The 25,362-nt window shown below is 34.4% G+C and overlaps 1 protein-coding gene and 1 pseudogene across 1 annotated transcript in view; both read right to left on the bottom strand.

Annotated features, from left to right (window-relative positions):
* The window catches only part of LOC145263137 (diacylglycerol kinase zeta-like), a 1,403,365-nt gene that overhangs the window by 1,096,965 nt on the left and 281,038 nt on the right, over window positions 1-25,362 (bottom strand). The gene's annotated exons all lie outside the window — the stretch shown is intronic.
* Window positions 23,378-23,606, bottom strand: LOC145263476 (U2 spliceosomal RNA; annotated as a pseudogene).

Here is a 25,362-nt window from a genome sequence, read left to right as displayed (position 1 = left end):
TAAATTACTTGCTGTCCTGTCGAAATCCATTTGACCGTTGCAAACTGAAGGTCATCGAAAACTGCAATTCATTAATTAATAATTGATGACAAATGCTAACTTTATCATTGGAAGCAATTCACAATTTGCAGAAAAAAAAACTTCAATAAAATGAAAAACACAATGTTCTTTTAATGTCAACCGAAACTCTCGCATTATTCTATCGGTATTTATTTGCCTCCCCACGAAAGCAACATGTGACTCAAGGTCGTTTTCAATGTGGGGGGGGGGGGAACAGCTCCCAAGAATGAGCACTCTGGAAGTAAACAAAAATAAAAATTGCCTTAATATAGAAGGGTTTCCTCTCCATTGACTAAAAACAAATTAACTTCAGTGTACCATTATAACAGATATTTCACTGTGATCTTAGCCAGAAGGCCAGATACTTTTTCTATTTAAAATATTTAAAAGAATAATAATCTATCTCCAAACCCAATTGAAGTTAACGAAAAGTTACATGTAACCATTTCACACATTTTTTCGGAATAATAACGTCACTGTTTGGCTAGGTAATATAGTACGGTATACGAGATTGATTAGACTTGATTAGCAACCACAAGAGAGAAAAATAAAGATTTAAAATTAAAATCTAAATATTAATTTACTTCTCCGTACGTCCAGTGTCACGGAAAAAACAAAACCTCATCATTGCAAACATTAACTAATGAGAAACGAATTACCTCCCTTTATAGTCGCCCTTTATCAGTTAAAAATCATTAAAACCATTTTCTCTCCAAAAATTAAAAAAAATCCAACAAAAAACATGGCTGTCTGTTTACGATTTCAGAATAGAATATGCACAAAGTGTACATTTTCTTACATAGAAAGAGATAGATAGATAGATAGATTGTGTCTGTGGATTTAAGCAGCATAGTTTCGTTTAAACACGTTATAATATAGCACATAGCGTTTCCGTTAAATTATTCTTTTTTTTAAATTAATTATATTCTTCGTTTAAATCATTCATGTCAGTTAAATTGCTGTATATAGGATCTGTTGGTGTCTTTTTGTTCCATTTTTTTTTTTTTTTTGCGAGTACAATTGGCTATTTTATTTTATGAAAAAACGTCATGTTGAGAGGAAACTGTAAGTTTTTTATTATTATAGTTTCTTTTTAAAATTTAAAAAAAAATGTGAAAGTGAATTGACATCTGTTCCTTTATATTTTATATAAAAAACTATTCAGAAAAAAAAAACAATGTGTTGTGCGTTGAATTGTCATTAAAAAAATATCTAAATTTTTTAAATCAATTCTTTTTAGCTTTAAAAAATTAACAAAAAAAGAATTTGCTAAAATATTGTTTTAAATTCGTCGTTATTTGTTTTATTTAATTTTTTATTAATTTTATTTATAGTGTGTTTAAAAATTTTTTCAACTACCATGGAATTTCCACGGATTCTGCTCGTTTAGCATACAATAAAACCCCGGGATACGGTGATCGTAGGACACGTTTTTTTCAAGTTATGATGTGGAATATGATGGGGTTTTTTCCGGTCCGTTGTTACGATATTTGCCTCGCCTTACGGTGTTATTCATAATGTTAATTGATTATATACATGTTTATTATATATACTGTACTGTATTTTGTTACTAATTTTTAATGCCGTATCCTGGGGTTTTACTGTAAATCTAATATTAATAAATTATTTTTGGTCATACTCATAAGATGATTTTTTAAAAATATTATGAGAAGAAAAAAAAACTGATTGTGTCTACTTATAAATTTTTTTTTTTTTTTTCGTTGTGACATTAAAAATATTTCCTTTTTTTTTAAATAGAAATCGCTCCAGACAAGGCGTCACGCCACTTGATGTAAGGAGTTAAAAAAAAAAAAAAAAAACGAAAGACGATTATCATGAAGGCAGATGATGCCTATTGATCTTAGTCTTGAAAAAGACCAAGACTAGGTAGGAGGAAAACAGTCAGTAGGAAGAGAGTCCCACGAGCTTACAGTTTTTGGAAAGAAGCTGCTATAATAGGAAGCTATATTACAAGAGCAAATTAATGGCGACGTTAAAATAAGTTAAAACACAAAATCTCATCCGTCTAAGTCGAAAAGTAATTTATTCTTGTTTTTGATTATAGTTATATGTTGTATATTTATGTCTACATATTTTTTTTCACTCGACGGGGTAAAACTACATTTATTTATAAGATAAACAATATATGGTCAACTATTTTTATTTTTTTTTACATAAGAAAAGCATTCTTGGTCTCCGTTTTTGTTTGAAAGTTATTTTCATATAGTTATTTGATGTTAATTAACGCGTTTATACTCCCAGGTGTCACCAACTTCCGGTTCGTTCGCTGAATCTATCGTTGTTTATGTTAGAATTATTAAAAAAAAATGATTACCTAGCTATTTGCATAATTTAAATGAAATTTTAAAAAAGTAACTGAGCACACCTTGCATATTAAGTACAAAGAAAATAATCGTTTTAAAAATTTGTGACATGAAAAACGTACATTTTTTTCATTTATTTATTTTTTTTAATAAAAATCTAAGTTTCTATCGATCGCTAGATGTGTGACCATTTGCTAATTTGAAAATTATGAAACAAATGTTTAACCCAAGAAAAGAGGTTTGAACATGAAAAATATTGTTGGCAGTGAGAAAAGTGAGAACAAAACGATTTCTCTACAAACGAATTGTGGATCTTTACATGAAATTAGACAATATATTAATGACAAGAATACAAAGAAATATAGACGTTAGAAAAATTTTACATTTATGGACTTCTAACCTACAAAAATAATATTGGTATTAATGAAAATAAATGGTCATTCTCTTTTTAAGCAGACAAATTTTTGAAACCGGAAGCGGTTTCATCAACAGGACAAGCTAATCTGAGTTTAGCTATATATATTTTTTCTCCAAAAATCCAGACGAGGAGAGGAACATATTACTAATAGTAACTTAATGGGTCACAAGTGATATATTAAATACTAATCCCTATTAATCCTTAACTGTGCATTGAACAGATACAAGATACAACAATACGTAGTGCGGTGGACCTCATTATTATAAAGAGCCATACAAAATTTCGGCCGGATCGACCCAGTAGTTTCTGAGAAAAAATGGGACAGATAGACTAATATATATATATATATATATATATATATATATATATATATATGGGCTCCTTCAGTTTTGACAGACTATGGATGCCCACGAAAGGGTGCCTGCACGTGAAATTTTTGTGGTCGGATGTACGCAATCTCCAACCACACCTCTTCTAAGTCGACATTCTTTAAGGTGGTAAGGTGAAGTGTATATACAGAACGACTCGAAACAAATGCCGAGATAAACGAAGAGCACATATAGCGTCTAGAATTCCCAAAATGGTTACCCATACGGTACTAACCGAACTCAATGTTGCTTAACTCTGACGAGAACCGGAGTGTCAACACGATTTTGCCAGATTATGCCATATATATATATATATATATATATATATATATATATATATATATATGGCATAATCATACGAAGTACCTTTAATATATATATATATATATATACATATATATATATATATATATATATATATAATCATACGAAGTACCTTTAATATATATATACCTTATATATATATATAATCATACGAAGTACCTTTATATATATATATATACCTTATATATATATATAGATATATATAATCATACGAAGTACCTTTAATATATATATATATATACCTTATATATATATATATATAATCATACGAAGTACCTTTAATATATATATATATATATATATATATATATATATATATAATCATACGAAGTACCTTTAATATATATATATATATATATATATATATATATATATAATCATACGAAGTACCTTTAATATATATATATATATATATATATATATATATATATATATATATATATATATATATCTTATATGTATATATGGCATAAACATACGAAGTACCTTAAATAAATTTCCAGACATTTTTGTAGAGACATTTAAAATTGTCGTAGACTCTTGGAAATTCAGTATGTTATTGCGATACACCTTATGAGATGACTGACCAATTTTTATGATTCCAGGTTCAAATGAACAGCTACAGCAGGAATTGGAATACACCCAACTAAAGCCTGTTTGTCACATGTGGTGAATTTCAAAAATGCAATCTGGATGTGAGGGCACTTTAGAAGAAACGATATGCAATAAAATTCTGTTTTAAACTCGGAAAAAAATCCTACAGAAACGTATGGAATGCTTCAGATTGCTTTTGGACAATCTTGCATGAATCGAGCATCAGTTTTTGAGTGGCATAATCGATTCAAGGAGGGCAGAGAGTATGTGAGGAATGATGAGAGGTGTGGGAGAAGTAAGGAAGTCAGAACAACAGAGTTGATTGGCAAATAAAGAATTTAATGGATAAGGACGATCATGTATCTATAGGAACAATTTGATGTGTCTATAGTGCACAATTTGATGTCAGTGTGGGAACTGTACACAGAATTATCTGTGAGGAACTGAAAATGCGGAAAATTTGTGCAAAGTTTGTCCCAAGGGTGCTCTGAGAAGATCAGAAAGAAAGATGTTGTCATAACTATATAGTTCAGACCTTGTTTCTGTGACTTTTGGTTATTCACTAAGCTCAAGGAAAACCTTAGAGGCTGTTGTTATGAGACAATTAGGAAGTAGATGAGTAGACACACCTTCCTATGAGCAGACAGGGGAAAGGAACTAGTAGGCGAGTGAAGGTGCAGTAGGTCTAATAGTCTTGAGAGGAGGGACTCGACGATCTTCGGGTTACCAATTCCTTCCGGCTCCTAAGAATGCACTGCTTTCTTTTCCACAACATGAGTAGCGACGACCAAATTTCTGATGTTAACTGATGACTAGATTCCACTTAAGCTTTAACAAAATGGTATGTCCCATTTCAGTATATGTATTATTATGTAGAATATTTACAAGATGACCACAGCTTCATTTGGTCCAACAGATATCCCGCTCCCCCCAAGTTCATATGAAATTTGGGAAAATGACGTGGAAAAGAATGCGCTGCTGGTTACACTCTGGAACAATAGAAAGGGGTGTGAGTAATTAATATGAGGGGTACAAGTACAATGCTATCTAGGAAGGTAAAAGAAGCTGTGATAAAGCTCACTGACATGCTCGCGCAAGAGGACTTCCATTGGAGCTTCCAGAAGTTATTGGAATAGTACAGTAAGTGCACTGCAGCCGGAGGACTAGAGTTTCGTGTGTGTACTATCGATAAAACTGCCCATACAAAAAAAGTCTGAAAACTTATTGAAGGCACCCCAAATAAACATATATCAAACATTCATAAATCATAACTTCCCCAGGCAAAAAAGCCACTCGAAGACAAGAGTTAATAAGCTTATCAGTTGGATGATAAACTGTACTATAAGAATGGTAAAAAAGGACACAATGTTATTACTTAAAAGGACTGTTCAACAAATACTTGTTGACGCTGAATTTGAAGGCGACCATGTCAGACTGCAGTGAGGCAATCCTGCAGCAATGCTTTCCGCGGATGCGAGTTTTTTTAGAAAGAAACTTCGTTCATAAAATTCTGATTCGTTTAAAACACAGAAGTTAAAACAACGTAAGTATTAAAAATACGGGAAAGGGTGAATGAAGTATGAAGTGTTAGAAAGAAAGGAACAGCTGCAGACGACATTTCTTTTTGTTATTATATTAATAGCTCACCACTTACCAAGGCCAAAAGCCAATCAAGGATAAGGATGAATGAGACTGCCAGTTGGATGGTAAACTCAGCAATATGTCTTTGGCGATATGTCCAGCAGTGGGGTTGTTGCTGTTGGGTTGCGGTATGGTTTTGTTCAGTCTTAGAAGGTCCACTCTCCCAGGTTTTATCTTCTCTAATAGAAGGGGTTAGTTTTTTTGCTAATCGCTTGAGGTTGACGGAGCTGCTGCTCAGTCATTTTTTTTTTTTATATATATAAACCAGGGTGTACTTCACCTTTCAAAACCACACCTGACCTTGTATTTAACCTTTCCTGAAGAGAAAGTAAATAAATGTACAATGAAGAGGTTGAAAACGATGGCCAGAAAGGCCAAAATTTGATTGCTTAAGAGACTAGCTCAACTCGTGAAGAATGTAAGCTTTTAGTGAAAACGATTCTAATAATTTTGTTTACTAGAAAAGGGAGAAAGGGGAGATAACCACTTCGTGGCCTAGTGGGTGATGCCCTTTTCTCTTCCCTGCAACCCATCTCCCACAGGAAAGACGTTGCGAGCCTGTCTTTGTTTTATCGTTACTTCCATGGCAATCTCTGGTCCCCCTCGCCAATCTTTCACGATAAACACCCGTCTAGCTGAAACCACTGTCAAAAATTTTCCCCACTCTTTATCTGTGCCAAAACCAAAACGTAGATTCCATGAACAAAGCTTCTTTCTTAGAAGTGCACATCTGTGGAACTCTGTTCCGTTCGCCTGTTTCCCACCTGACTACAACCTGGATGTCTTCAAGTCCAACAAAAACAAATTCCTGATGAACCGCCCCCTTAAGTAAGACACTTTATCAAATTTCCAATACTAACGTACTGTACACGCAATAACCCTTATCCCCAAGTGGCTTCCGGGCCTTAATAAGAGATGACTACCTTGTAAAAAAAAAAAAAAAAAAAAAAACTTAATGACAGAAATTTTTTTTAACATTTTCTTTTCATCATGTAACACTTTTTCTTTTCTCTCTTTTTTTTTTTTTTTTTTTTTAAGTCGGATAATTTTCGCTCTGTCCGAATCGTAAAGCAATGACTTCACTCTGACTCCATGCTTATTACAACATGCGTCACTGCACTTGGCAAGTGCACTATTTGCCTGTACAACACAGCAAGTCACATTAGCGAACACGTGCGTTTGTTTCATGTAATATTCATATTTGGAAGGAGACATGACTTTACTTAATTGAAAACAGGTGAAAAATAAGAATTAAATTCACAAACCAGAATAAACCATTATGGACTAGAGTTTCTGTTTTCTAATACACTAGCGGGAGTACCCGACGTTGCCTGGGTGTGAGTAGGTGGTGTAGTAAGGAACCCCGGGTGGGGTATCAAAAAAAAAAAAAACGTGGTAGTCGCGGGGTGGGAATCAAAACAACAGTAGACAGCTCGGGTGGAGAGAGGCGTTAAAAAAAGTGGTAGTGGGCAGACAGGTTCGAACCCATAATGCGAATGAGAACCAAAAAAGTTAAAAAAAAAAAAAAACGTAACGTCTAAGCCGAAGCCTCCATGGCACAAACGAAACTTGTGTTGAAATTAAGTGTAGTCAATCAAACGGAGACAAAGACTTGCGAAAATGTCGACAAAAAAGTGATCCCTCGTTGTAAAAAAAACGGCCGAGTTGAGGATGAAAGAATGAATGGTTTTGAACAATTTTTCGATATTTGTCATACAAAGGACCGAGCTTCAAAACAATACATATCTCGCGAGGATCTGTTGCGTATGTTGAAAGTTTTTGGCAGACATACAAACACACACACTTTGCCATTTAGATATATAGATTATCTATTTATATATATATATATATATATATATATATATTTCTTAAAGTATGTGTTCCTTATAACACAGTCCAAATTGTCACAAATTATAAGCTCAATGAAGATCTATTTAGACCATCAGATCAATGGTGAGTTACATTCAAATGACCAAAAAGACAGAATCAAATTATAATAATGATTTTTGTTTACTTTCTTAATAAAAAAAATAAAATGATTATACTTATATACATTTTGTATGGAAGACCTAGAAAATCGCCTATGAGTATAATAATGTCAAAAAAGAAAAGTAAATAATAAAGATGGATTTTTTTTTCTTTTTTGTTCATTGGTATGAAACCGCTCTGAGGGCCTAAATGAATCTTCATTGAGCTTGTAATTTTGTAACAATTTGGATTATATTAAAAGGAATATATACTTAAAAAATACATATCCTTTTATTATTATATATATATATATATATATATATATATATATATATATATATATATACGTGTATCGATAGTAAACATACTAAACCAAAGATGCATTTATTCATCACACTCATTTTATTCGTAGTATCATTCATCTTATACGTGTTTCGTTGAATGGTAGAAATCTACCAAACAACTCATCAGAGACAGATTTATGTTCCTTCAGAAAAAGAACAGTTTTTTTTCCTTACTTTAAAAAGAATATATATTTGTAGTCACCCACATACAGTATTGTTTCGTTGTATCACAACTCATCAGTGCGGCTAGACTAGCACCTCTCCCAAGACGAGGATTAAACCTAGAACTATCGCATTGACAGTCGGCAGTTCTACCCATCGACTACCATATAGATTAGATAGATAGATAGATAGATAGATAGATAGATAGATAGATAGATAGATAGATTCAGATCTTAGTGGAATTATTCACGTCACTATTTCTGACTTTTGATTTATTTAATCAACCAAGTCGTTGCTCACGAATTTTACAATACTTGATTGCTAAACTTCCGTCTCCTGTTTTTTTTTTTTTTTTTTCAAATCACTTGTTTCAACATTATTTTCCTACCAAACTTTGAAACTTTCCTGAAAACTAATAAAATAGATGTGCAGACAACAGGAGAGAGAGAGAGAGAGAGAGAGAGAGAGAGAGAGAGAGAGAGAGAGCACGAAAGCGAGCTTAAGCGACACATTTTTCTCCACTGCAAAACACACCAACCCCGCCACACACGCCGTCATTAATGTCAAAACTGTCATTCTGAAAACAGAAAAGGTTATTTTGACTAAACAAGATATTTTATAACCAACTGTGCGTTAGGTGTGTCAGAAACTTACCTTACGAATGCGTGAAAAAAATATTGAATAATGCGACCCCCTCTCTTTCAAAGCTTATAACTACTCGAAAAATGTAATTCAAACACTAATTTTTTTTTTCAATTAAAAGGAGCAGGGACCAAGGTTTAATTAAAAAAACAAAACAAAAATAAAACGTGTTTAAAAAAAAAAAAAAAAAAGGTTTTAAACTTTGGATTTTACAGGTAAATTTCTAAAAAAACACTTTTTTTTTTGTTTTAAATTTGAATATATTATTTATTGATCTTTTATCTTCAATCTGTAATATATAAAACTTTGGTGAGTAAATTAATTATTTACTTTTTAATAGACATTTCAAAATGGGGAGCGTGAATTTAAAAAAAAAGTTTGTCGGGTTTGTATTACTGTACACATAGATTCGAAAAAGTTGTCAAAAAACAAATATAGAACAAATAAATATTATCAAAGGCAAGATAAGTTACTTTTCTACCTAACTGGATATAATTCACGTGTTTTTATTCAGTGTAACATGTTTATTCAGCTCGAAAAACATGCAATGTTTACCGATGTATTGGAAAATTCAAAATGGCAGCCGACTGTCTCTCGGAGAGGGTACGTTTGGGAAAAGGTATTATAAATAATAAACTAGACAAAATACTGTTAGAAAACAACCGAATACATGTCAACTTATGTCACGGTAACATATATTGAGCGAATTTGGAATGTTACATCTCTCTGCCTGTTCTACAAATATTTTAATGGTGAATGATCTGATGAACTACAAGCACTTTGGAGTGAGAGACTAGTAGCAGATGCACCAGCACAAATATGACAACATGACTTTATATAAGCGCGAATTGTGGCCTTATAGGGGTACAAGATAATTAAAGGCGTAAGTAGCTTTCTAGCATGGTAGAGAGAGCCCACCTTTTTCGCAGCAGCCTTGGCAATGCTCTCACTGTATCTGTTCCAACTCATGTCCCCTGTGAAAGTTAGGCCGAGGAGTTTAAAGGAAGTATTTTTAGGTGTGTTTTTTGGCCATTAAGCAAAGACAAGAAAAGGGGACTAAAGTTATCTCTTTTGGAGAGAAACTCTTGCTCCCTCCCCCTTCCCTCATAGTCGGGAATGAAAACGAGTCTTCAGCCTTTTTCTTGTTCTGGCTTTGAATAGATAAGATGTGTATTCTTCATGCCTACTCTACTTTAAAATGTCACCCAATACCAAATTAAAGACATTTATGCCAGACCGTTTTTGACACATGATATTCAAAAAGTTGGATATAATTGTAGAGGGCGCCGCCACTTCATACGGCATTGGGTTATGTGCATTCCAAATAATGCCTAATAATACAAAAAAAAACAAAAAAAAAAACAATCACACATACTTTGATGACATTATTACCTGCCGAGAGACAATATTCAAAAATTGAAGCCTTAGGTATCAATTTCACTAGTTTTTTACACCATTAAATGCACCTTTAAAAACATTAATCATTTAGCCTTAAAATGAAACAATATACTCTGTGACACAGACCAGTTTCTTCTGTTGCCTAGTAATGAACGTCATCTCTCCATGACGATCAGATTCAAGCTGACCTTTCCTTTTGTTTACAAAGAGAGAAGGTGGTCCTAAGTATGACTTTAAAAGACATCCAGTGGTCAAGCTCCACTTGGAAGCTGTATAGAATGTTGACTTGCCCCTTAGTAAGCATTGCCCCCAAGGTTCACTTTGCTAGCAGAATCGGGCTGTCTGAAGATACTGACTTCCTGACTAAAAATGCACCAAACCTTACAGGTGACTGGAGACCGTCTGTGAATTTATATTCCTTTGGCACTTCCTCCTTTGGGGGAAGCTGGTTCAACCAACCTAGGGTGAATGCTATACAGAAAACAAAAAGAGGGAAGGAATTTTCATCCGACCAAAAATTCATGCTATAATGCTTACTCAAAGAAAGACGGAATAATAAGTCCTGTTGAGAAATAATATATCGGAAGCTTAGAGTTTTTGTTATTTTAGCCAGCCTGACCATAAGCCGTGAGATTTTGTACAGGGTGAACTTGTTCTTTGATATGTTCGTGTCTTGCCAGATATGATGGAGCCAATCTCTATTCTCTATCTTTATAAAAGCCAAGTACGTCCAAGGATGGAATACTGCTGCCACATCTGGGGTGTAGCTGTTAAAAACAGCCTATCCTGCCTTGACAGAGTACAAAATAGACTTTGTGGCTTAATGGGGGATGTCCTTTTCTCTTCCCTGCAACCTCTCTCCCACAGAAGAGCCGTTGCGAGCTTGTCTTTGTTTTATCGTTACTTCGATGGCAAGTGCTCGTCCGATCTCCAATCTCTGGTCTCCCCTCGCCAGTATTTAATGAAAAACACCCATCTAGCTGAAATCACTGTCAGTAATTTTCCCCATTCTTTATCTGTGCCAAAATCAAAACGTATATTCCATGAACAAAGCTTCTTTCTTAGAAGTGCATGCCTGTTTCCCATCTGACTACAACCTGGATGTCTTCAAGTCCAACACAAACAAATTCCTGATGAATCGCTCCTTAAGTAAGACACTATCAAATCTTCAATACTAATGATTACTACAATACTATCCCATTGATAACTGTATACGCAATAACCCTTATCCCCGAGTGGCTTCCGGGTCTTGATAAGTGATGACCTCGATGTAAAAAAAAAAAAAAAAAAAATACCTTAACTCAGAGTTATTTCCTTGTGCAGTCTTTGTGCATTTCGTACCTTTCTTACGGTCTTCTGATATTTGTTCCAAGCTAAACATTGTTCTTCCATGATTTCTCAACTCTTTTCTTTCCAATGTACATGCTATATAGAAGATGTTTTTTATTAGAGGCGGCAAACTTGAAATTAAAGTAAATCACAGAAAAATAGTTTTATCATACAGATATGTGGTTCATTCCAAAGATAATTTTTAGCATGTATAATTTAAACATAACAGCAGGCATATGGCCCTGCAGCTCGCACATATAAAACACAATCTAAAAGTCTAATTTTCATACACTCTACGCATGAAATTAAACTGTATTTTGGCAATAGACATCAAATGTTTTCCAAGTGGTCTATTGTGTCTTGTTTATTAGCATAGACATGGCATTTTATATATTTCCAAAGAAAATAATCTAATAGGGTTAAATCGAATGAACGAGGATGCCACTTGATAGATCCATTATATGAGATTATTTGTTCATCAAATGTTTCTCAGTAAATTAAACTTATCATTTGCAATTTGCAAATGCTGCCCGGGTGTCAGTTTCTTCATGATGAATTGCCAAACCAATCTGAACTCAAAATAAAAGATCGTTGCCAAATCTGCAATTAAAGAAAATAGAGTTGTTGAGTTAAAGTTCGCCGCCTCCAAAAACTACTCTATATTTGTTAACAATAAAAGATGCTGACAATGATAATACATAATGTATAAATAATGGTCATCCATTTGCTAGGAGAATAATTCAAGATCTCTACAAATGATGAAATATTCTAATTTTCAACATTTTCGGAGTTGGTCATACTTTGAGAACATCACCAACATGACCTCCCATAACACCAAAGCCAGCCTAATCATTGCCATCCACAGAGTATTCACTGAGCTCTGGCTGGTGCTTGGGGAAAAGGCATGCTCCCAGTTTTGGAGCTGTATCGAGGCGGTGGTTGAGGCTGAAGACGGCTAGATTGAATAGATGACAGCTCTACTACATAATCAAGGTCCCTGAATTGATTTTTTTTTCATTAAAAGTTTTAAAATAAAGCTGTAGTGTTGTTTTCTTTAGGGTGACACCTTTATCATCCTACCCTGTCTTTTCATGGTAGCTGCTTTGCTAAGCTCTAGTTTCCCCTTGTAAACAATTCACAACAAAAAAACGTCTAGCTACAACAACTGACAATTTCTGTCTCCCTCTGTATACCTATAACTAAATGGAGCTTCCATGAGCAGAGGTTCTTTCCTAGAACTACCCGTCTGTAGAACATAATAGCATGAGGATGATTCCCAACCGACTACAACATGATCGTGTTCAAGTCAAATGTAAACAAATTCTTGTTGAATAGTTCTCTTTAATCAAACTCTGCTCAATTTCAACTATCGTTACTAATCAATAGTGTTGTCTGACCGTCCTCCCGAAGAATTTAGTATTCCTTATCCTCTAGTTGCCTTTGTGCCTTGATAAGTAGTGACTTTTTAGTAAAACAAGAAAGCGAAAAATGAACAAATATCGTTCAAACTTTATTCAATCACTTCTAAATGCAACATTTGCCCAATATAATCTTTTCATCTGGCCATAAGATATGAAGCCTAATAATTGTGAAAGGAATTCAATCAAGCAATTATCATTTTACACACCTGACTTTCTTTTACTCTGATAACACTATTTGTTCATAAAACCCTTTTTCTACTTAAGAAAACTTAATGTTCTATTAATGAACTGATATGAGGTTTTTAATGTTATATTTTTATTGAACGAGGGATAAAAGCAGGCCATCAATCATGCAACTTAATCGCATGATTTGGAAATTGCTTTCAAAGATGTCAGCCACGTTAAAATTGAGAAAATTAAGCATTTAAAAAGTATTCACATTTTTTAAAATAGGAGGCTAAAAACAAATTATCTCCTCTTTTTCTCTCTCATATAACTAGAAAAATACCAGGATGTATGAAATAAATTTTCAGAGTAGAACGGTATTGCATCACTTTTATGCCCCCCCCCCTCCTTGCGAAGATGAAAATCAATATATTATCATTTTAGAATAAAGTTTATAATTAACGGTTTATGTTTAAGGAAAAAGACCTGCAGGAAGGCAGCGGAAACGGTCCAAGGACACTCTAAAGATCTCCCTCTAACACTTTGGTTTTTCTCCTAACTCATGGGAAAAAAACTAACCCAAGACAGATGTTCCTGGCTTGCCGCAACTCACAAAGGGGCTACAATTGCTGAACCCACATGCAATGAAGAATGCAAGAGAAAACGTGACATTAGAAAAGACAGAGCAGTGCTACAGAATTAACCCACAAGTGTCCAATATGCGGAAATACCTCAGAGCTCGAATCGGTCTAACATGTCATCTCCAAACACATAAAACAATTGCATGATCACGGTTATCTTCACAAGTGATGCAAGAACATCATATTTAAGGGACGCAATAAGAAATTCAGAGTATTTTGTTCAATTTGGTATGGAATGAATATCATTCAAGTTTTAGGCAAATCTGAAATATTTAAATTTTTGTTAAAAATGGGAGGTTGTGCCCATATTATATTCTCCTAAAAAGTCATTAAAATACTTTAAACAAACTGAAATTTATGGAATACTAGCAGATGTACCCGGTTTTGCCGGGTATTAAATGTAAGGTTAAATTCCTTTAAAAAAAGAAAAAAAAAAACATGAAGTAAAAAATACGGAAAGAAACTGAGACATGTGCACGCGAGTATGTTTTTTCTAAACTGTTCACTTCCTCTAAGTAAAATAAAAATACTTGAGCTACGCTTGAAACCAAAACCTAAAGACAGTAAGTCAAGTACGATAACCATTAAGCCAGTTTGCCACGTTCTTTAAAAGGTGTTATCAAACGTACTTATTCTTAACATAAAGTTGTCATGTGAATGATTCATGCATTCGCAGTTGTAAAACAGTTTACAGAAAAAAATCCGATGACCGCAAGTAACAAGTTTTTAATTTTGACCCCTTAGTAGACATTTTTCCGGAATGAAAATCAATTAAAAAGTTTTCCACATATCTGAATACCCTATATACTATATTTCAAGTCTGTAGATAAAATTCTTTGAGTATATAAGTTGAGAGTTGTCCTCACACATGCACAATTCTCACTTCTAGAGATATATAGATTTATTAATTGATATTTGTTATTAAATCTTACACAAATCTGATATCCTTTTCCATAAAACTAAATTGAACAAATATAGCGCACATCACCCACCCTTGCGCCTAGCAGCTGTGTTCCAAACTTTTGTCACCCTGCACAGCATTCATAGGAGCGTAAGTACAAAAGTGTATATGTTTTCAACATCCCAAATTCACTTTTACAATCAGAAAATAAAAATTCTTATAACCCTGCTTAAATGCAAAAGCTTACCGAAATGAACATTTTTAAAAATATGCAAAAAATAAAAAAATGAAACGTCTGTGGGTGCAAACGCGAACGCAAAACCAATAGTTTTGAGATAACCCGCTAATCCATTTAGCCACAGCGATAGTCATGCTATAGCGTTGCAAATTTACGTACTTAATGTATCCGAGAGCTGAAGCAGTTCACGCATGTGCAGATTTTGAAATTGTTTAGAAAGAGACGATTTTACGTGACTCCCGCCCCCCATCAGATTCTGCGGACGTTACGATAGTAAAAAATTAATATTTTGTTCTAAATTTCACATATTTAGCATCCGAGTCCCTGTGCTATAAGACCGTACCAGAATCATTCTTATCTGATTTGCATTTCAAAAGGGTTAGCGAGACATACATACACAAACAATTCCAGGGGGACCAAAATGTAACAAAATACAGATAGCAGCCATAAAGCTAACGGTGTATATTCTTAAAAAGAGCCCTCGAATATAAATTTAAATCCTAATGGAATCAAGTGTTAGCTCCAAGAGAGAGCCCCTTAATCTCTTAAAACTAACTGAAGTAAATTAAAACAAGTGAAGCATGCATGGTCTCCCATGAGTGCGCAGTGAACAAGGCATAAAAAAATGACTAAGTTCAGCATTTACCCCACCCATTTAGCCCAAAAGTTCGCAGGGGGCATAAAATTCAAGTCCATAATTTGCTCCCCTCTCCCCCATTTAGCCCCAAAAGTCCCCAAGGCCTTAACATATTGAAATTTGAGTTCAGCACCATGCAAAACTGCTAAATAGACATACACAGAAAATTTTAGGCAAATATGGCAAAATAGTCCCAAAAATGAAGTGTTTTTATTAGCCCTAAAAGAGCCCCTGGGGCACACCCAACAGTTATTAGCCCTAAAAGAGTTATTGCCAAGTATAGACAAACAAAATTATATAGAAATCAGTTAGTTACAACTTTTCAGAAAGTTTATAAAAATCCAATGCATCAATTTTTTTTGATAAGTACAAAAGTGTCACTTTTAGCCATTTTAGCCAGAAAGGCACCTCGAGGGGGTGGGGGGGGTCAACCTAAGTTTTCTCAGAAAGTCCGCTCTGTTACTTTTTTTTACTCACATCATGTTTAATATTTGTGCAAAATTTTTTAAAATCCCAAGGCTTAGTTATTGAAAAAAGTGCAGACAGACAAATGGACGGACCAATGTCGGGGGGACCAATAATAAAAAAAATACACACGTACATACATCTATAATATAAACCTCATCTCTCTGTTTAAATGTATGTATGTATGTATGTATGTATGCCTAAAATTTTCGAGAGAGGTGATGGATTTTCACGAGATCGGTATCATTTTGAAGCCGCCCTTTGGACGGCAAATATCGAAAAATTAGCCCAAAAACATTCATTCCTTCACTCTTAACTGGGCAGAGGTCGCTTTTTTCGCCGATATTTTTGTAAGTTATCGTCTTCTTTTCGATTGCCTAGCCTTAATTTTAACCTACGTCACTTCCGGTTTGGTGATTGGTGCAACAACAAAGATGTCAGGGGTTTTTTTTAGCATTCTTTGCCTCCTTTGCAGTATGGATTCTGGTCTGCTGCCTACTATCACTTTTTTTTTTTTGCTCAACACCCACCTCCAAACACCCGGGCACCCATGCTAGTATGAACTAAAAGGCATCCGTCTTTTATATAATAGATAATCATTTCATTATTTTCGTTTCCATCGTATCACATACTATCGATCGTTAATGATATCGGGGTATCTGGAAAGTTGGCCGTTATAAAAATAATCACCAAACTGATATAATACGTCTGGTTATAGAAATCAAAACCCGATTGCAGATTTATTTTCAGCTAAAGAATACAAAAATTGCACGTTTCTCAGAGAAAGACAACCATGGCAGAGGATGCGTGGCACAACAGCGTCGTGGAAAAATGTAACGATCACATCGAGGAAGCAAATATCCGCCGGAAATTAGTAAGCAAAGATATAAAGAATAGCAGCTCGGAAGGTAACATAGACAAGAAACATATCTCTGCAAGTACGTCATTGTACTTTGGCCGTCTGACTCGGATGACACTAGTGGCAAGGGGTGAAGAGTTGCTCAGAGTAACGGCTCTGTAAAAAAAAAAAAAAAACACTAAATGAGATAAATAAGACTTTTTCTGGAAGATGAAGGATTCCCAACCAAAGGTTTATACAAACTTTAAGGAGGCTGACGAAAAGAAAATCTTGCTATGTTGTAATGGAACAACCTGTTACACTTAGAATTGGGCTATCAGCCATAGCAAATACGACCCCGACACAGCAAAACTACGAGGTTAAGCTTACTATGGAAAGATAAGCAGACCTGTAACGTTGTACCCGTTTACATATGTGTTAACATGTATGGAACCGAACACATTGTAGACTACGTCACAAAGAACAACAAATAATAACTCGACTAACTTTCTGCTTGTGTTGTAATAAAACTTCTCAAATGCACTTGTGATGTAAGGCTGGATAAGATGTAACTAAGTCGCCTGTTCCTTCTTTCATCAGATTTTTTCGATTATTAATCATCGATTCCTATCGAAAACATTCAGATAAAAAATCTATCTAAGAACACTGTCAGATACATAAAGTACATTTGTGTGAAATTTCATCAACAACGACAGAGCCGATTTAGAGTTTATCGGGAACTAATACATACAAAGTTCCTTTTAGTAAAGATATTGAAATGTAAGCAAAAAAAAAAAAAATTAAATTAAATTTTTTTTTTTAAATCCTGCCAAGGGGAGGTAACTAGTCTAAAAGCGCATATTCATGACAACGGCTTGTTACAATGAGAAATACTATCTTCTGATCGGTCTCTTGATAATGCCTTTATTGGGAGACGATTGCAGAGTGAGATTATTATCTTCGGTCACAGTCAAAAGGTTTGTTCGTGCCACTAATTGGTCGTTCAACCGAAATCTCGAGATCCATTCCAATTGTGAAAATTCTTGTATCTTGAAAGTTCAACGAGGAAGGATATTTTGGACCGACTGAAGTTGTCTACTTCATCCAGACTTAACCAAGAACTGGATTACAGGGATGAAGAGGGGGATTACATCATGATTTCTCTTTTTCGCTCTTCGTATTTTCTACCTATCTTCAAGGCAGAAAATAGGAAGAATGAATTTGAATCTGCACAAAACGATTGAACCATAACCTTTGAGAATTGGTAAATGTGTACGTAAGTAATCTCCTAGACTTTACATCTTTCTCTGTATCTCTTCTCTCTCTCTCTCTCTCTCTCTCTCTCTCATTATATATGTAAGAACATTAAACTAAGTTGAAATTTACAATCAAAATTTATTGTTCGACTGAATACTCGAAAAAACAATTTACAAAGTCCTTATTCCGTGTTTTTGTGTTTATTTTTACACAGGTATCACCACATTATCAAGGTCAAGAGGCCACTCAAGGATAAGGGTTAAAGAGTGTACAGTAGAAATTGGAAAATATAGTAATCATTAGTAATGAAAATTCGGTAAATTTGTTAACTTATATGGAACGGCTCATCAAGAACTTGTTTATGTTAGACTTGAAGATGACCATATTGCACTCAGCCGGAAAGCAGGAAAATGGAAGACAATTCCACAGGCGTGCAGTTCTAAGAAAGAAGCTTTGTTTATGGAATCTACGTTTAGGTTTAGGCACAGATAAAGAGTGGGGGGAATTTTTGATAGTGTTTTCAGCTAGACGAGTGTTTCTTGTGAAAGTTTGGTGAGAGGGGACCATAGACTGAAGCTCAGTCGAACACTTTCCATGAAAATAACGATACATCAGAGACAAGCTCGCAACATCTCTTCTGTGAGATAGAGATTGCAGGGAAGAGAAAAGGACATCTCCTACGAGGCTACGAAGTCTATTTTGAACTCTATCAAGGCAGGACAAGTTCTTTCTAGCAGCTCCTGCCCAGATGTGGCAACAGTATTTCATCCTTGGACGTACCTGGCTCTTATATAGATGGAGAATAGCATCAGCAGTGAGATATCTACCGGATCGATAGAAAGATCCCACCATTTTTCCAGCGGCCCTGGCAACAGATTTGATTTACGTGTTCCATTGAAGATCAGGAGTAATTGTCAAGCCCAGAAGCCTGTCAAAACTTGAGGCCTCCCCAAGACGAGAGCCATTCATTTTAATTGATGCCAGATGGGGATCAGAACGTTGATGATGTAAAAAGAGAAGCTTGGTTTTAGATGCATGAAAAGTAACCAGCCACTCCTTTCCCCATTGTACCACGTGCTCAAGATCAGAGGAGAGAGAATCAGAGAGAACTTGGTCGTTTACTGTCTTAGATGTGCTACCATAAATGGTTGTGTTATCAGCATAAATGTCTACAAATGATGTAAGGATATGATTTGGAAGATCATTAATGTAGATCAGGAAAAGAGTTGGGCCCAGGATGGACCCCTGAGGGACACCAGCATTAATACTGTGAGCTTATGATTTTTTCCCCTCAACTACTACTCTTATGAACCTATCAGAGAGAAATGATTTAATAACTGAGAAGACATTTCCAATGCTATTCTTGCTATTTTCCCATCAGAGGACAGAAATAAATCAGCAAATTATATTTGTAGCAATTTGTAGAATTTGCTGGTTATGGCATTAAGTGAAACCGCAATTTATTGTAGTCATAAATTGCCAAGAAAAACAAGTGAAAAAATGTTGGATATGTAAATAAAAATAAAAACAAACCGCGAATAATATTTCAGGTTGCATGAAGATTCTCTCAAGGTAATCTGAAAAGCGAAAATAATTCTTTAGAGAGAATGGAGTCTAAAATTAAATAATTATTTAAGTATAGTTCAAATTTCTGGTTCCCATAACAAAAGGAGGGTGGACCTGTAAATTCACCCTTGTCCGTTCATCCGTCCGCACTTTTCTCAATAACTACGCTTTGGAATTTTTTAAAATTTTGTGCAAACATTAAACATGATATGAGCAAAAATGTAACAGAACGGATTTTCCTGGAAAACTCCGGTTGCCCTCTAAGGGGTGCCTTTCGGGTTAAAATGGCTAAAATTGACATTTTTGTGCTTATTAAAAAAGAAATTGATGCCTTGGACTTTTATAAAACTTTCTGAAATGTTGTAACTAACTGATTTCTATATAATTTTGTTTGTCTATACTTCGTGATAACTCTAGGGACTCTTTAAGGGCTAATAAAAACACTCCATTTTGAGGACTATTTTAACATATTTATCTAGAATTTTCTGTGTATGTCTATTTAGCAGTTTTGCATGGTGCTGAACTCAAATTTAAATATGTTAAGGCCTTGGGGACTTTTGAGGCTAAATGGGTGGTGATGATGGCAAAGGATGAACTTTGTCATTTCTTTTTTTACATGGTGCAGAACTCAAATTTACATATGTTAAGGCCTAAAACTGTCCCGTTTGTTTATTTTCATCAGGATTTGATGCCCCCTGGGAACTTTTGGGCTAAATGGAGGGAGGGTGAGTGCTGAACTTAGTCATTTTTTTTTTTTATGCCTCGTTCACTGAGCACTCACAGGCGACCATGCATGCTTCACTTGTTTTTCACAGAAACAGCCCTGACTGCTAAAAAATACTGGTGCCACCAGATCAGGCTGTCTAAAGATATCGGTTTCCTGAGATAAATGTTCCAAAAGTGATATCGTTTTTCTTTTTCTTTCCTTTTGCACAATTGAAACATGTTCTGTAAAGCCAAAGCTAAAAAGAATTTTTCTCTTAAAAAACAATTAAACTAAAGACCATGAAGAAAAGTTTGAAGCTATAAAGAATTAAAATTTTTTTTCCAAATGATTTTCACCTTCATAGGATTAAAAATCAAGACATTTCATGCAAATGTAATATGCACAAACTGCAGCACAATTTCTCGATAATCGTAGATTCCTATATTTTTTCTGGTGAGAGTTCACTGCGACGATCGGTTAAAAATCAATGGAAATAGTAAAATCTTTTCTCTCTAATTAATTCCTCCTTTCCCCGCCACCACTTACACCGTTTCCGGGATCGTTCACAAGGGACGGTTATGAAGGAACGGAGGTTTGGGTTTTCTTTACTTCGTAGTTGCTTAAAAAATCTGGAATGGCATTTTACCGTGCCTTTCCGTTCCATGCTTTCTACTGGGTGAAACGAACCATGGACTTAACCGAATCGAAGGGTTGTTTATGCCATTTTTTTTTTTTTTTTTTGCTTTTCGCTGTGTTTGTTTGTTTTTGTTTTTCCAAGCATGTTCATCGTTTTTTCCCCTTATTTTTGCTTTTTGTTTTTCTGATTCCTTTTTTTAAAGAAGTTTTACGTTTGTTTGCTGCTTCTTTTTTTTTTTTTTTTTTTTGGTTTTTCCGATTTTTAAAAAAGTTTAACATCGTTTTTTTTTTTAATATTTATACAGGGTTATTACTTCTTCGCTTATTCTTTACTCCCCCCCCTTACACACACACACCTCCAAACACCCGGACAACACCGGGTACCCGCGCTAGTAATAAATATTTTAAGATATAAACAGTTTGAAGCTTAAAACTTTTTTTTTCAAAATTATCGGATGCAGCACTAAATCACCTAAAACAAGTTGATATGATATAAAACAACTAAACCAAACTGCTAACAATAGAGAAACATTCCCGCCTGTGTATTCATAGTAGCAGCAGATTTATCTGATTCTATATATCTATAAAAGCGAGAATTTGTGTGAAGACACATCTCAACCTATACATTCAATGGATTTTTGATTTACAGACTTGAAATTTGGTATATAGGGCAGTCAGACATGTGAAAAACTTTTCCATCGGTTTTCATCTGAAAAAAAAAAAAAAAGAAAAAAGGATTGCTAAGGGATCAAAATTGAAAAATTGGTAAGTATGGGGGGGGGAGGTCGGATTTTTATCGGTTTGTTAACTGATCCACAAATGTGCATGACAAAATCATTAAAAATGTTAAAAATAAGTAGGTTTGAAAACACTTTTTAAAGGCAAGTCTAGCTAGCCTAATGGTTATAGTACTTGACTCACTGTTTTCGTTTTGATTTCAGCTCGAGTATTTTTATTATTTATAAGAAGTGAAATGTTTAGAAAAAACAATACTCCGTATATTCGTTTTTTTTTTTTTTACTTCATTTTTTTTAATAAAAGGGATTTAACGTTAGGTCTAATACGTACGGTATTTCTGTTTATAATAAGAATTCTGTATTAATTAAAATATAATATTTATGCATATTTTACGACTGGGCAACACTGGGCAGCCTGCTAGTCTTCTATCTTCTATAATATAAATCTCATCTGTCTGTTTAAATGTATGTATGTATGTATGTATGTATGCATGCCTAAAAACTTTCGACAAAGGTGACAGATTTTCACGAGATCGGTATGATTTTAAAGCTCAATCCTTCGGACGACAAATATCGAAAAATTGGCCCAAAACATTAATTCCTTCACCCTCAACTGGGCACTTTTCTACAGGGAGGGGTTGGATTTTTCGCCGATATTTTTGAAAGTCATCATCTTCTTTTCGATTGTCTAGCCTTAATTTTAACCTACGTCACTTCCGGTTTGGCAAAGGGCTGAATAACAAAGACGTCACATATTTTTTTTTCACGTCCTTTTCCTCCTGCGTGGTACGGGTTGGACCCTGTCTGCCTACTACCACTTTTTTTGTTTTGCTCAACACACACCTCCAAACACCCGGGCAACGCCGGCTTCCCAGGCTAGTATTATAATAAATAGCAAGATCATGTTTTTGAAGGCCATTCTAGATATTTAATTTTTTTTTTTTTTTACAAGAATCGGTATTTTTATTTGCATTTTTTACTTTATAGTTTGGTTTTAGTGTGATTCTGTGTTTTTGTTGCTCGAATTTTCATTTGAAACTGCAACGAATAGCAACAACCTAAAGAAGAAGAAAAAAAAACATGGAGGACAAAGAATAAAGATACAACACCATTATTGCAATTTTAGGCCAGGCTCAAATTTAATTGAGAACAAAAATGATTAGTTTAATAAATTAATATTTAATTGAATCAAATTTCACATCTCCATAGACACTAATTCGTTTAGGCAGAGATCTAAACAATCTATGTTCTCCTATAGAATTGTATTTCATTTCTCTGAAAGCCCCCTGCTCTCTCAAGTGCATTGTTAATTGAAATTTTATGCTGAGACGCTTTTCAATTAGCCACACAATTCGAGTCATATGCCACCAAGGATCAGAACAGGAGGTCTATTTCAAAATGTTTAAATTTCATATATTTAAAAATAAAAAAGTTAAATTTGTGGAATATAATTATGTGATATGTTACGACCCCAATGACAAGTTATAATTCTTGCATGGTTATAAGGCTTCAGAAAGAAATCGAGATTAAAAGAATAAATAAGATGACTTGCATTTCAAATGAACAAAAATTTGTATTCTCATTTAATTTCTTCTACAAACGATACTAAACACAGGAAGAATATATATGTACCTATTTACTATGCCTCCCCACGGGACAGAGTTAGACACCAGGGTCGTTTTTTAACGTGGAGAAAAAGTACAAAAATAAAAATTGTCTCAGTCGTGAAAGATTTCTCCTCCACCGAAAGAGAACAAGAAAATGAAGTGCAGCGTCTGAAGAACAGATACTACACTTTGATCTTGACCAAAAGGCCAAGGAAGAATATATATGTAGCGAATAATGCGAGTATAAATAAAGGAATTTATAATATTGATTTATTTATCTAATTATTTGCGAACTGTTATCCTCATCTTTTTTATAGTTGTTGTTTCCCCACGTTTTGGCCAACTCATCCTCTGGCCTTCGTCAAGTGGTTATAACCGTGATGCGCATCTCAAAGGACTCCAATAAAATAATACATAATACCATTCAGTAAGGACCCAACGATGGAAAATCAGATAAGAATGAAAACGTGGATTTATAAGACCAAAAAATCCAACCTTGATCGCCCTTCGGGGCCTGTGGCGCAGTGGATAAAGGCGTTGAATGTCTATCGTTCCAGGTGAACATTATCTGAAGATAGCGGTTTCAATCTACCTAAAGCAGGCCAGAGGATTAGTTGGCCAAAACGTGGTGAGACAGCAACAACTATGGAAGGCAGTAATTACTAGGACTATGACAACAGCATATTCTTTTCATTGTTTTGACTCTCGAGTGTATATCCGTTGATATCTTATATGCTTTTATATAGAGTGATGTAATTCACGGTTGATTAACTGTGTCTAACTGTGTCGGATATATACTCGAGAGTCAAAACAAAGAAAAGAATATGCTGTTGTCACAGTCCTAGTAATTACTGAGGATACAGTTCAGAGACGGTTAATCACCTGAAGAAGGCCAGAGGAATAGTTGGCCCAAACGTGATGAAACGACAACTATGAAGATGAGAATAAGAGTCTGCAAATGAATAAATATACAAATTACTCATCTTAAAGGATTCCAATAAAATAATATATAATACAGATCTACTTGTTATTGAGCACTGTTGACAAGCACCATACAATCATATATGTATAAAGAATAATAATTATTGTAAAAAGAAAGAATAATTATTCAATTATAATTATCAAGCCCCTTCAAGAATACTTAAGGATGGGCACTGTCTGCAGAATAACAACTAAATGGTAATCAACTAGCGTTTATTCAACATTCGCAACTCCCACTCATTTGTCTAATGTTTGCACTGAAATTTGACGTTTATACGTTGTTAATTCCTTTCGTTCCTGTGGCAATTATCTGTTGGCCTAGAGATAAAGGAACAGAAGATGGAGTCAAAAGTGGCTCCATGGTTGGATTTGAATATCCCGATCAGCAGGAATTATCATACATCCCTACACTGATAATTGTGTAAACATGAAACACTAGTACCTGTAGGTATCTAGAATAATTATTGTATAATCATACTCTCTGTGTGTGTATATATATATATATATATATATATATATATATATATATATATATATATATATATATTAGTGTTGGGACGATTACTAGAATTGAGAATTAGAAAAATCTGAGCTTTGAGTGGTATCGGCATCAGAAAAATTTGTGCCTATTATTGAAATCCATAAATTATATGCACATATTACATGGGTTTTTACAGTAATCCGGGGGGAAAAAAAAAAAAAAAAAAGCAATTTCAGGTAAATATTTAGAGATCTTGAAAGAATCAGAATCAGTGTGTGTGCGTGTGTGTGTGTGTGTGAGTGTGTATGTGTGAGTGTGTGTGTGTGAGTGTGTATGAGTAAAAGTAAAAGCACAGCACAAACTATTTCAACCATTTATGGGCCTTCTTCACCGAATTTCAAACAGAACCCTTAATTTAATGCCTGAGTGTAGCATGCTCTTATTCTTTTAACCATGACTGGGTAGAAATCCTAAGTAATTTGTAATTGTATTCCTGGGTTCAACAATAAGGCC

The sequence above is a fragment of the Euprymna scolopes genome, chromosome 38 (genome assembly GCF_053919585.1).
Source record: "Euprymna scolopes isolate OS-2025 chromosome 38, ASM5391958v1, whole genome shotgun sequence".
In the NCBI taxonomy this organism is placed as follows: Eukaryota; Metazoa; Mollusca; class Cephalopoda; order Sepiida; family Sepiolidae; genus Euprymna; species Euprymna scolopes.
This window is presented reverse-complemented; position numbering and strand designations above follow the sequence as displayed.